Below are 13,817 nucleotides of genomic sequence, written 5' to 3' on the forward strand. Positions count from 1 at the left end.
AAGAAACAACTTACATGTCTGTGTGTCTTGGAGCTAACAGATGCTTGTTCGATGTTTTCAAATGCCATTTGGCAATCATATGACCAATGCCACTGTACTTTTTTCCTCAATAAGTTTAAAAGTTTTCTGAATTTAGCTAATGGTAGTATGATCCGAGACCAATGAAGCCTTTCAATTGCTTCCTTGTATGAGGGGTTAGGCTGTTGCACCTAGTTTTGCACTGTCAGACAATATACTATTGGATGTAATTAGATAATCCAGAAACTTAATTTGCTCCTGTCTGAACTTTCATTTCTGCAGGTTGATAGTTACTCTAGCCTGCTAGAATTTAACATTTTCTCTGTCTGAGCAATTTGATCTGATTCCATTTGTGTTGCTATTAGCAAATCATCCACAAACTGTCACCTAGTCTAGGATCTCAGGTTCTAGGGCAGAGTCAATTGCTGCTATGAATGCACATGAATTCACATAAAGACAAAAAAGCAATGTGTTAAATTGGTCTCTTTCTCTGCATGTATAAACAATGTACAGCTACCGCATGGAACTCATCTATGTTATTTGGTCTCACAATAATCAATATCAGGCACAATAACCAGATTAATAACTCTTGCATCTAATCTAACATGTCCACCAGGTCTCCCTGTCGCAAGAAGCAAGCTAAGTATGGACTGTCTTAGGGTTCTGTTGTGTACAATTCAAGCACTTTCTTAATCTCTGTGTACAGCACATCTTTTCGACCATGGAACGGAATATAAACTGTGTCAGAATGCTTTGTTTGGCACGACATTTAGGCAGTGCTGATAGAGGGATTGCTCCAGACTTCTCCTCAAACACATACGTGTACCTAAGTAACATCTCCAACAGCTAAGAGCACTGGTTTCCAGTTAAAGAGATTGACGGTGTAACTTTTGATTCAGTGTGCTCCTTTGTGCAAGGAACGGCAGTAGCTTCAAGCTGTTATCTATGTATTTTGTGTGTCTCATTACTGATCCACTTTACCCTGATATCCTGGCAGTGTTTCCAATGGGCATCGTTAAGTAAATTCTCTAAAATCTGAATGCTATCTAACATAAATAGTACTTTCCTAAAGGGAAGTTGAGCTTTCCATCCTTTTATGTAAGGAACTTGGTGCTGATAATGTAGTATATAGTAAGACTGTCCACCAATAGGAATGTGCATCCTACTGTTGCATTACCTAGCATAACATTGAGGTTGGTCTGTACTTTCAGATTCTTAGTTCTGGTACTAACTGCTCCCAGAAGATATCTCATTGGTAAAGATGGAACTGTTATTTGTCCACAGATTCTTTTGTGTAAGTTGGCAGACATCACATACACAGCCTAGCCTGTGTCTGATGTTATTGGAACAGTTAAATTCGTTATCCACATGTTGGTTGCAGATTGGTCAAATACACTGAACTCGCGTTCAGGAGGGCGACGGTTCAAACCCGCGTCCAGCCATTCTGATAGAGGTTTTCTGTTATTTCCCTAAATCACTTCAGGAAAATGCCAGGATGGTTCCTTTGAAAGGGCACAACAGACTTCCTTCCCCATTCTTCCCTTATCCCATGAGACTGATGACTTTACTGTTTGATCCCCTCCCCCAAATCAACTAACCAACTGGTCGAACAGTCAGTACTACTGTTGTTGTTATCAGTGTATAGCTCCTGCATAATGTTTGCACCATTGTTATAATAAAGAAAATTAATCCATCCATCACAGACTCCTACTCCAGGCCACAACTGACATGTCGGAGCTAGAAGTGGTCATGTCCAGTTTTCCTGTTAGTTGTTTGCTGAACAACTATTTTTTGTTGTTGTAACCATTGTTACATTGCTCACACTAAGCATTCTGTTTATGCTCGTGTCGGGCCACATGCTAGCCTCCCAGTGTGTTATGCCTCCGACTGTTGCCAGTGATAGCAACAGCCAGTTAATTTACTGATTTACCTGCCCTAGCCTTAGTATCCTTAGGTGTTAGATCTGTGGATCTGAGAACCAACATAAATTCCTCTAAGTTTTCCATGAATACATGGATCAACTTCTCTTGAACATCATAGGTAGTTTTGTCTTTATGATTCGCAGAATATCACGATGTCACATTGACCCATCTCAGTGTCTTGTCTTATTAATATACTTCTCAAAGCAACGTCTTAGGCTACCCTACCAGGAGTTGAATGGTTCCAGGGTGAGCACTTCGTTCCTGAGTTGTTCTGTATGTCATTTGACCAATAATTGGAAAGAAGTGATCATTCAAATTCGTCTTAAGTAGAACAGTACTCTGCTACCTCCATAGTCCAGAGTCTAGCATCACTGTTTTGTTAGTATCCATAGACAAAACCTATTTTGTGGATATCATTTCACAAACGAGGCTCATCTCAGCAACATGTTGTATTAATGTACTACTGCATTTGAAGACACAGATTTTGTTCTCATGAAATATTGTCTTCTACAGATTTTAATCATTTTCTTGATGTGGAGAAAAAAGAAGAAAGGTTATCTTAGTAAAAAAAAGAAGCAAGATTCACTTAGTAGAAGAGAAATTTAACACTAGAGGACAATATAAAGAAGTCATGAGAAGTAGTTGTAATCACTTGGAAGTTAGAAGAAAAGAAAGCAGTGTTATGAAGGACTACTTTATCTCGTTATGTAAGAAAGAAGCACAACATTAAACAAAACACATGAGAAAGAAAGTAATTGTTTATGAAATAAATAAACGAAGTAAAAAAAGTGGAGTAGTTATTATAAATTTGGAAAAAAATTATAAAGTGAGATTTGGTAATGTAGAAAGATGAAACTAATCTTTTGCCAAAAGACTGCTAAATATAAGAAAAAGAGATAACAAGCTGAATCATAAATTGAAAGCTATTATAAAAGGAGGAGTAATTGTCTAGCAACAGGATAAAAAAGAAAAAAAGTGTATCATCATTGTAGGAAAAGATAGATTGCTGCTTACCATAAAGATTAAAGGGTAAGTTGCAGACAGGCGCAATTAAGTCACTTATACATAAAGCTTTCAGGCACAGCCTTCATCAGAAAAAGAGAAACACACACCATTCATCCACACAAGTAATCACACCTCACGCACACATGACTGCCAACTCTGGCAGCTCAGGCCAGAACGCACCTATCATGTGGGATGGAAACAGCAATTTGGAGAGATAGGGAAGGAGAAGGGATAGTAGTGTACGGACGGGGGGGAAAGGAGCACTGTCTGGCGGAGTGTGCAAGGACTAGAATGCCGACAAACACACTGTAAGGAAGTTGTGAGCCAGGGAGGTGGGGAAAATGGAATGAAAAAGAGAGGAGTGGGAAAAGGTGGGCAGGTGCATTGGCAGAGGGCAGAAAACAAAGAGGATAGGAGAAGATAGAGGTGGTGATAGGCCAGAGGGGGTGTAAACTGTTGGGTGGAGAATTTGGGACAGTGTGTTATCATTGGTTGAGGCCAGGATAATTATGAGAGTGGGGAATGTGTTGTAAGGATACAGGAATGGAGAATGTGTTGTAAGGATTATTCCCATCTTCACAGTTCAGAAAAGCTGGTGGTGAAGAGATACAGGAATGGAGAATGTGTTGTAAGGATTATTCCCATCTGCACAGTTCAGAAAAGCTGGTGGTGAAGAGGAGGATCCAGATGGCACAGGTAGCGAAGCAAATGTTGAAATCAAACTTATATTCAGCTGTATGTTGTGCCACAGATTACTTTGCTCTTGGCTGCAGTTTGATGATGGCCTGTCAGACTTGTATATAGCTGGTTGGTAATCATGCCAGTGTAAAATGCTGTGCAGTGCTTGCAACAGAGCTGGTAAATGATGTGGCTGCTTTCACAGGTGGCCCTTCCCCTGATGGGATAGGATAAACCTGGACAGAACTGGACTAGGAAGTGCTGGGTGTGTGATTTGGACAGGTCTTGCATGTGGGTCTTTCACAATTATATTCTCCTTGTGGCAAGGGGTTGGGAGTGGTAGTGGCATAGGAATGGACTAGGATGTTGTGGAAATTGGGTAGTTGATGGAATACCACTTTAGGAGGGTTGGGAAGCATTTCAGGTAGGATGTCCCTCATTTTAGGGCAAGATGATAGGTAATCAACGCCCTGGCGAAGGATGTGGTTCAGTTGTTCCACTCTGGGGTGGTACTGGTTGGCAAAGGGAGCACTTCTTTGTGGCTGTTTCTTGGGAGTGATGGGAGGATTGGCAGTGGGGAAATGGCATAGGAGATCTGTTTGGGGACTAGGTCTGGGGGATAGTATCTGTCTGTGAAAGTCTTGGTGACATCCTCAGCATACTGGGCATGGGAGTTCTTGTCACTGCATATAGGCATACTGTCCCCATACCCTCCACCTGACAGTTTCCACCCTGTCTGCCCTATCACCTCCTCCCCATTCTCATCTCCCACCCTCTTTATTTGCTGCACTTAACCAATGCACCTGCCCATCTTTTCCCACTCCTCTCCTTCTTCTCGCTGCTTTCCCCATCTTGGCCCACAACCTCCTGACACTGCACCTTCTGGCATTCTGGTCCGTGCAAACTCTCCTGGACAACGCTCCTTCCTCCCCCACCTGTACACTGCTATCCCTTTGCTTTCTCCGCCCCCTGTAGATTGCTGCTCCCATCCCACATGATAGGTGCATTCTGGCCTGAGCTGCTAGAGTTGGCAGTTGTGTGTGCGAGGTGTGCTTGCTTATGTCGATGAATGGTGCGTGTTTCTCTTTTTCTGATGCAGGCTGTGTCCAAAAGCTTTAAGTCCAAGTGTTCTGTCAACTTGTCCTGTCTACAACTTCACGTGTAATGTTTATGATAAGTAGCAATCGGTCTTTTCGTACATTGTTGATATTTGTACCTGGAGTTTCCATTGTTTGAAAAAAATGTATCTTAGAAAAAGAGTGGGAGAGAGTGTGTCATGGTAGAAATAGGGAGTGATATCTGAATATGACACAGCATCAAAAGATTTAGGTTCCAATAAGACCTGGCAATTTTTTCATGGTACCAGGTGTCACTTTGAGATATTTGAATGTAATGTTTTGCTCATTAGTTCATCACACACCGATCTCTTATTAAAATTGTATGCCAGACTGATACACAAACAAGGATCCTCAGCTTACTATAATTGATGCTTATTCTATTGCACCATTTCAACTTACCTCTTAGCTTCAGTTTGTTACTGCATAGTTTCTACAAATTGACCTAGTTATAACAACCACCTTCATTAGAAAGTATAGAATAAAAAGATGACTTGAACGCACTGTATTATTATGTGGATATGAACTGTAGTGACCACTTACAACTTTGCACTGCCTTAACCAGTATTCTCACTTTTCTCTGGCAGTTTTCGTCCAGTTGAGATGTCTGATTAAGTGAAGTAGCTGAATAGTTACATCATCAACTAATTTCTGGTGGCTTGAGAGGTTTAAAAGAAAGTTACATACGTAGGCCAAAGAAAGGTCAATCAAAACAGCATTTTGGCCCTTAAAAAAGAAAGCCACCGTCAACAGAAAAAAGTTGCGTGTGTCAGTTATGGATGTAGGTCTTAGAAATTTCTGCTCTACAAATGTACAGGTGTGTAACAGAGAAGAGAAGAATCTAGATATAATTGGAATGGACAAGTAGAGTAGGAAATAAACCAATACTAGGGTGCCATATATAAGAAAAGACTTCGTACCTAGAGGAAAGCCTGATAGGGCATGTTAGGATTTTATGAGTAAAAAAATGGAAACTTATGTATGTATCACTGGTAACTTTTATACAAATACCTAAAATAACTATTTCAAAATTGCAGTATCTCTCTGCAGTTTCATAGATTTTTAATTTTAAGTGAGCATATATTGTATTGATATATGGTGAACATAAAATTAATCTGTATGCTGTGGAATGCAGAATTTTGCTAATTTTTTTCTGTTTACAGGAATATATGACAGTAAAAAATATTGTCTGCTGAAACAATGCACACAGAAGACTGAAATGCTGAAGAAGTACATAGGAATTACAAATTAGCAAAAAAGTGTTTTTGGGAATAATAAAACAGTGTACAGTAGTCTTTAAATAAAACCTTTGAAGTAAGAAAATTGAAATATTTTGAAGGAAGCTTATATATGATAGTGACTAAAACACATGGAATTAAAAGTTTACTAAAGATGCATTTCATCATATTGGTGTGCCTTTCAGAAAATTATTTTTATGAGCTGTTGGAAGACATACAAATCTTATATAGACCATAATGCCAGTTTGTTGAGAAATTCAAACCATAATGCCAGTTTGTTGAGAAATTCAAATTACACCATTGTTACACAGGTACAGATAGGTTGTAATCAAAAAATTAGAGGTTATGATACTGTCATTTTGCAAATTTATTTATTCGTACATGTGCTTTCTGGTATGCCAAAAAGTCTTGTTTATGGTGAAATTTGAAAAGTTTTGTTGGTAACTGATTAATCGTATGTTTTTATGCAGTTTGCTAGGGCCAAAGTATCAGTGATGTACAAGACCAATTAAGCTATGCTGCACATAACTTTAACAAGATGCAAAATTTTGCTGTACTGAAGGAATTTAACATAAATTAATACTGCTCAGGGAAAGTAGAGATTAAAGTAGAAAAGTAGGTTGTTGTTACTTTGAGATTGCTTTAACAACTTTCTAATGTTTATTTATTATGGTACCATGATTTAATATGTCACTATAGTCTTAATTAATGGCTTTAAAAATGTTATAATTCCATATTTTAAAGACTGAAAATATGTAAGCATTGGATGTGAGATGTGAATACGTAAGCCTGAAGGAAACGTTGTTTCATAGTGATTTTTATGGAACATCATTGTGTATGTTTTGTGGTGTGGCTAATGTCCTAATGTAGCATTTTTTCCCCAATGTTAAACTTCCTTTTTCTTTTCTTTCTACTTTTTTCTTCAACTTTCATTAATTGTTGGTCATATTAGTGCAAGTAATACAGTATGTGGGGGATATTATTACTTACTATAGGTGGTATTCATTTGTTCCAGTTCATTACTATTAATATTAGTGCTTTAGTTATGATAAATGGAAGCCATTAGTGGGATATAAATTATGTTTTAGAGAGCAGACTAAAACATACCTATAAGATGAAAGTTTTTTAAAGTAGAGAGAAATGTGTGGGACAAACACATATGAGATGTAAAGAGGAACATGTGTAGAATGAAAAACACACACACACACATTTTTGTGGAACAATCTAACACTTGGTACTTCACCTTAAAGGTGTGTTTATTAATTGTTAATTATCCAATTATCTATTATTTACATCCCTCTGCTGCCCATTTTAATGTGCTTTACATATTTTATTGTGTTAAAAATCATTTATGTTAACTTATTCTGCCAAAATAAACATTGCACTTTTGAAAAATGCTCCAATGTAGCAGACAGTTTTTCTATGTGTGTTCTCTTTTCATTCATATCACAACTTACATTGGATTTTAAATTATGAGCTTCAAATGTCTTACAAAGACGTATGTGGTGTGCTCTGTGTACATAGGTTTTTGCACAGTACTCTGACACAAAACAGAGAGAAAGCAACTGTCCTTTTGGTGAGAGTGGATTCTTGTTGACTTTTCCCAGTGTAAAGTGCTAATAAGAATATTATAAGTCAACATTCCATTCTGGTTAGAGTAATTTGTTTGTGTGCAGTTTCTTATATGTCTCTTCTATCAAGTTGTCTCCATGACATCTATATCTTCCCATGACTTTTCTCAGAACTTGAAAGGTACTTCTCATTTGCTGTTTTTTGGTGCTTTAAATTAGAATGAGAGTTTCCTTTGTAGATGTCGAGCACCTTTGAAAATTCTTGTTTATATACATTATGGCATCTTAACATCCAGAAGCTTCCATCAAATATATCAGAACCTTAAAAGTAATTTTATCTATATTGCAGGAACTTTTAGGCTGAAAACTAACTCTTGAGTAGGGCTTGTCCCCCTCCCCCCATAAAAGTTTTCTTTTTTACAAAAATGATAAGGAGCATTATTCAAAACAGTGTATGTAACTCCTCAAGTGATGAGTGTCTGTATTCTTGGTTCCTGCATGTCATGTCACATTCTGGATCCTACATGTCTGACACATTGTTTGTATTGTTCCAATATTTTTAATACATTTCTTCTTATTCCCCAGGTGTTTCTGAGAAATTTGTCTGAACCATTCGTCATTAAAAAATAAAAATTTAAAAAAAAATGTTGAACTTTCCTATGTTGAAGCTAGTTGAATCACATTGTCAGTGAAACAGTGACCAATACAATACTGAAAAATGTATGTTTTAGTCTAAAGGCACAATTTATTTATTTTGCCTAGTGACTAACAGTTTTGGTTCACAGTGCCATTCTCAGGCCATCCTCTAAGACGCAGTCGTCACATTCACTTCCCAAGTGGGTGTGTCAGTTACTTATTTGACACACCTAATTGGAAAGCGAGCATGATGACTGCATGTCAGGGGCTGGCCTGAGGATGGTACTGTGTACTGAAATGGGTTGCCAGCAGGCAAAATAAATAAATAATTTGTCATTATAGACTAAAACATATTTTCTTTTTAGTACACCCTTTATCTATCAACACATTTTATTTCAATATTGTAAAAGCAGTATTGTAATATCCTGCCACAGAGAAGAGTATGCATTTATTTGTTTGTATGCAAGTAATGTGTACACACAGCCTCTAAGAGTGGAATTAACAAACTGGTCAAAATAATTTACCAACAGATATGTTTGATGCATTCTGTGCAATAGTCATACATAATTGTTAAGTTTAAATGTCACTCAGAGTGATAACAACCAACTGAATTAAATCGCCACAAAAATTTATTTCCTGTGGAATATGGTCATAATTTCTATGTGTGACTTAAAATTTTTGTTGAGATAAATTGTACTTAAGAAAAATAACTCCTGCCTCTGCGAGCAAAATACATTTGGAACCATGGAGACAGATTGTTTGCAAATAGTTCGTCTACAAAGTCTATATCCTCTCATTTTATGGAATTGTAGATGTATATTATATTGAGTACACTAAAACAAATCGGGCCTCTTAGATACTGAATTGGTCAATTTCTTTTTGCAATGGCAAAAAGAGAAATTGATTGTTGTCAAGACTGGACAACTGAGGTGCAACAAGTTGCAATTCAAGTGCGAACCAATGTGTTTACATAAGCATGCTAGTTTGATATTTTGTTCTGGCTTGTTCTGTGCTGTGATATGTTAAGTAACAGGGGGAAAAGGAATGATCAGAATAGATGCTAATACTTCTGCCCTACATTTATCCTAGCAGCTATGTACAGAGTTGCTCGTAATAGTGTTGCCAAAGGAAATGGGTATGCCTTAGCAAACATTAATGATTGTTCAGCCTAATGGGCCGTGTGTACACACAATTCGTAGTTGCTGAAGTATTGCTGCCTATGAACTTATGGCAGTTGACTGAATCCAGAAGGCAACTATGGCTTTAGTTCCCTCCAGTACTGACTTCATGTGACATGAGTTATAGATAATTATTCATATTTCTTGATTCACCTTTACTGAGACTTTATTTTATATAATAAAAATATGATTTCTGAATGTTGCTTGAAAATCCATTGGGTAATTCAGTATGAAAGTTCTATTATATTTTATGCATAAAAAAGACACTAATTCAGATGTTGGTAATCAAAATCTGCAGTAAATTTGACAGAATTTTGATTTGATGTTGAATGGAATAAAATTGAAATGTACTGTATGTTTTTAGAAATAAACTGGCACCTGTTCAAAGTTTTACTACATGTGTCACTTATTCCCAGTGTTGTATCACTGTGTGTGTAAAACCTGCTGTGTTTAGATTCTTGAGAAGATGTTGTTAGTAACTGTATAAAAATTGAAGAACTGATTTGAAAAGTTTTTTATAATTAAAGAGAAATGAAAAGTTGGTCGTGACTTACCTACAGGAGGCACAATTCACTGTGATCTTGATAGAAACATTTAAATTAGCGAGATACCATATAATTGGGCAGATAATAAAATCTACTCACTAAGCAGCAACAGGAGAAAATATGTATAAAAGTTAAGGAAATGTGCAAGCTTTCGGAGCCAGTGGCTCCTCCTCCTGGCGGAAAGGAAGAGGGGAAGGAAGAGGGACGAAGGAAAAGGACTGATGAGGTTTAGGAAATGAGGACAGTTATGGAAATCCTGGGTCAGAAGAGACTTTCCAAACAGGATAAGAAGGAAAGACTGTTGGGTACTGCACCAGACAAGATTTGAAAACCTGAAAGCTTAATTGTAGAAGAGCCACTGCCTCCGAAAGCTTGCTCATTTTCGTAACCTTCGTATGTGTTTCCGTCTGAAAATATTGTGTTCATTGTCACACTAACTAATTTCAACTTTACGTATAGCTTTTTCAGTGTTTTGGACCAGCCCTAAAAACAAATCAGGTTATAGGAAGCAGAATGCCCCTTTGGTAAGTCAACCTTTTAATGGGCCTTGTGGGAGAGCCATTCCTCAACTTCTAAAACCACAATTAATTGTGGTCTGGACTCCTCCATTTACAAAGGGCATTCGAAAAGTTTTCCGCAGTCGTCTGTAATTTTTTTTGTTTTTTGCAGGGGGGAGAACGAAATCTTTTGTATCATACTTGGAACATTTTGCTATATATTGAGCCTACTCAGTGTAGCCTCCATCAGCTGTGATGCATCTGGCCCAACGTTCTTTCCATGATGTAAATACAGTTTGGTAAAATTCTGAGGATTGACTTTTACGCCGCCATCGCTGTACACAGGAAATAAGGCTTTCTCACTATCAAAAGTTTTACCACGCAGGTAGGCCTTCAGATGAGTAAAGAGGTAAAAATCAGACGGAGCCAATTCCGGACTATTGGGAGGATGAAGAACAATTTTCCAACCCATTTTCCTGATTTTCTACTATGTCATAAGGACTGTGTGGGGTTTGGCATTGTCATGGTGTAGTCTGATGAGCTGAGCCTGAAGCTGCTGAAGCTGTGGTCTGTGGGTCTTGATGGCATGTTACAGCTTGTCCAATGACAAACAGTAACAGTCCCTGTTAATTGTGGAGCCGTGTTCCAAAAAGTCAATGAAAATGACACCACACTGGTCCCAGAAGGAGGAGGCCATCACCTTTTGGTCTGCAGTTTGTGAAAGTCTTGGTTTCTTCTTCTGAGGCGATCCTGGATGACGCCACTCCATGGATTTGATTTTGCTATCAGGTTCCATCTTGGGTAATGACATCATCAAAACACTGTTTCCACTCTTCAGTAAAGGTCTTCATGAGACCCTTGCACACATTCTTCCCCATCATTTTCGTTTCTCTTGTCAATAATCTAGGCATCCAATGTGCACAGATTTTTTTGTATTGTAGTGACTGTACCACTGATACCACACTATCCAATGACAAATGAGCCATTTCAGCAATCTGTCATGTCATCACAAATCTGTCATTTTGGATGATTTGATCAATGGTCTCCTTATTCACATCGCTCATTGCCATCAATGATCTGCCGCATTGTGGATTGTCCAGTAGAGAGAAATCACCTTCTTTAAACCTCTGCAACCACTGCTGGATACTGCTGCAATCCACTGTGTCCTCCCCATAACCAGGGAGCAACTTCCTGTGAATCAGTGTGGCAGTCATCGCCAGTTTTGAAGAGGAACTCCATCACCGACTGTTGTCACAACCTGACATCTAGTTCATGGTCCATTATGGTTCACCTGTAAATAAAAGAAAATACTTTTATGTACTAATTTACAGCTAAATGTACCAAGGATGTTCACAAAAAATTTCACTCTCCTCCTGCAAAAAATAAAAAAATTAGAGATGGTTGTGCAAACATTTTTGGACGGCCTTTGTACTGCATCATGTTAACTCCTTTCCCAATGGAAATTCCCTTGGTTCTTCTCAAAACCTAAAACCCAATCCCAAGATGTTGTCCACTTCATTAGGCTTCCATCCAAATTTCAGTCCACATCAAACAATTGCGGGGGGGGGGGGGGGGGGGGGGGGGGGGGGGGGGGGGGGGGACAGCAGCCACTATCTGTCCTGTGGCCTAGATATCAGTGAGAAGATATCTGGTCTAATATTGATTATCTCATAACTATACCAGTAACCTATTACAGGCTTTTTCCTCATGTAACTACCACATTGACCTTGTCTACAGATAAATGTCCTTGGCAGTCTTCTCCTCCATCCAGCTGGTCAATATAGCTTCTGCTTCCAAATAAGTTAGCAGCACATTAATCACCTAATACCATCCAGTGTCTGGATAGATTACTTTACCATGGCCTTGATTATCCCAAGTCATGCCGTACCATGAGATCTACTCCATCCAATATTCTCCACTATTGCTCATGACAACTTTTCTATCATGAAAAAGGATGTATTGTTTCCAGATGAAGAAATTCACATGTAAATAGCATGAAGCATCGAAGCTGTGACAATATCTAATTTTGTTTAAAGATGTCTGGCAGTACCAACAACAAAGACCTTCTAATAACAACTGCAACATTAAGAATTATATCGCAAAAGGCGTTTGAAATATCAGCTTTCCACCATAGCCTTCATCAGAGAAGGAAACACACACACACACACACACACACACACACGCACACACACACACATTTATTCACAAAAACACTCGCACCACATGCACACTTTGACCAGCACCTCAGATCGGAAATCCGAGCTGCCGGAGATGGCAGTCGCGTGTGAGTGTGTGTGTGTGTGTGTGTGTGTGTGTGTGTGTGTGTGTGTGTGTGTGTGCAAGCAACTTCATGTGTCATGTTTATGGTAAGTAGCAATCTGGCTTTCCCTTATGTTGTTAATCGTCACCGTTTTTTGCATTAGTGGGCTTTTGTGTCCTACAGCAGAAAATGAGAGAAAAAATAATAGTACTTAAGGAAAATAAAAAAAGTGCACATTATAAAAAAAAAAGAAACATATTACAAAAAGCACAGTAATAAATGGAAGTCAGTCAGTCAAAAAAGAGGTGATATCTGCTGTAGATCATAGCCAATCATTGGCAGTCTCTAGCGTCATCTTCTGTGGTATCGATAACGATGCCATGGCGTATTAAAGTTATTAGGTTGGCACTACGACAGACACCGACGACAGCGCCCTCTAGTTGGTGCTGTGCAGATCTACGAGCTCCGCTCCAGATTCTCCCATTTCATCAAGAGCAGACGGCCGAGACACTTCGCACCTCATTGCAAAGTTATGTATTCTTCTTGCTAGAGTAAAGGTGATTTAAATTCATACTGCAGTACCAACGTGTTTTGCCTCACCTGCTCCCACTCACTTCCTTCATTCGGTCAACCTTTCAGTTTTCAGGAGCAGACCCACGTGCCGCCTTCCAGGCGGGGTACAAAATCTTCCACTGCTGTGGTATCCATTTGTTAGTACTCAATGCTTCCATCACATCCGTGGACATCACCATGGGCATTTTCCAGCAGGTTGAGAATGAAGGACTGTTAGGCAGGGATCCACCAGCACAAAAAATGTGGCCAAGTCACTATAGCCTCTTCTGTCCTAATATTTGTTCTGTGTATGGCTTTCCAAACTGCTGGTACAGGTCTTCCTTCATTCTTCACTCTTATTTACCTACCGTAGTACTGTAGACGGGACCATAGGTGTTTCAAAGTACCGTACTCTCAAAGGCACAGATTGCTTCTGCAGTTGTTGCTGATGTTACCCAGGCTTCATGATAATACAAAAACAGCAGCCATAATAGTGTCAAGTACAGCTGCATCTTATTCTTCTGTGATATTAGATATGACAATACATTGTTCTGAATAAGGAAAATGGAATTGGTATTTATCATCTGTTGATGCATTTCTTT

The 13,817-nt window shown here is 38.6% G+C and overlaps 1 protein-coding gene across 2 annotated transcripts in view; it reads left to right on the forward strand.

Moving 5' to 3' along the window:
* The window catches only part of LOC124619823 (malonate--CoA ligase ACSF3, mitochondrial), a 108,611-nt gene extending 98,857 nt beyond the window's left edge, over positions 1–9,754 (forward strand). For both annotated transcript variants that reach the window (XM_047146427.1, XM_047146428.1), the window contains exon 11: positions 5,902–9,754. The gene's annotated coding sequence lies outside the window, so the exon portion shown is untranslated. The remainder of the gene's footprint in view (positions 1–5,901) is intronic.
* The last annotated feature ends 4,063 nt before the right edge of the window (positions 9,755–13,817 follow it).

The sequence above is a fragment of the Schistocerca americana genome, chromosome 6 (assembly GCF_021461395.2).
Source record: "Schistocerca americana isolate TAMUIC-IGC-003095 chromosome 6, iqSchAmer2.1, whole genome shotgun sequence".
In the NCBI taxonomy this organism is placed as follows: domain Eukaryota; kingdom Metazoa; phylum Arthropoda; class Insecta; order Orthoptera; family Acrididae; genus Schistocerca; species Schistocerca americana.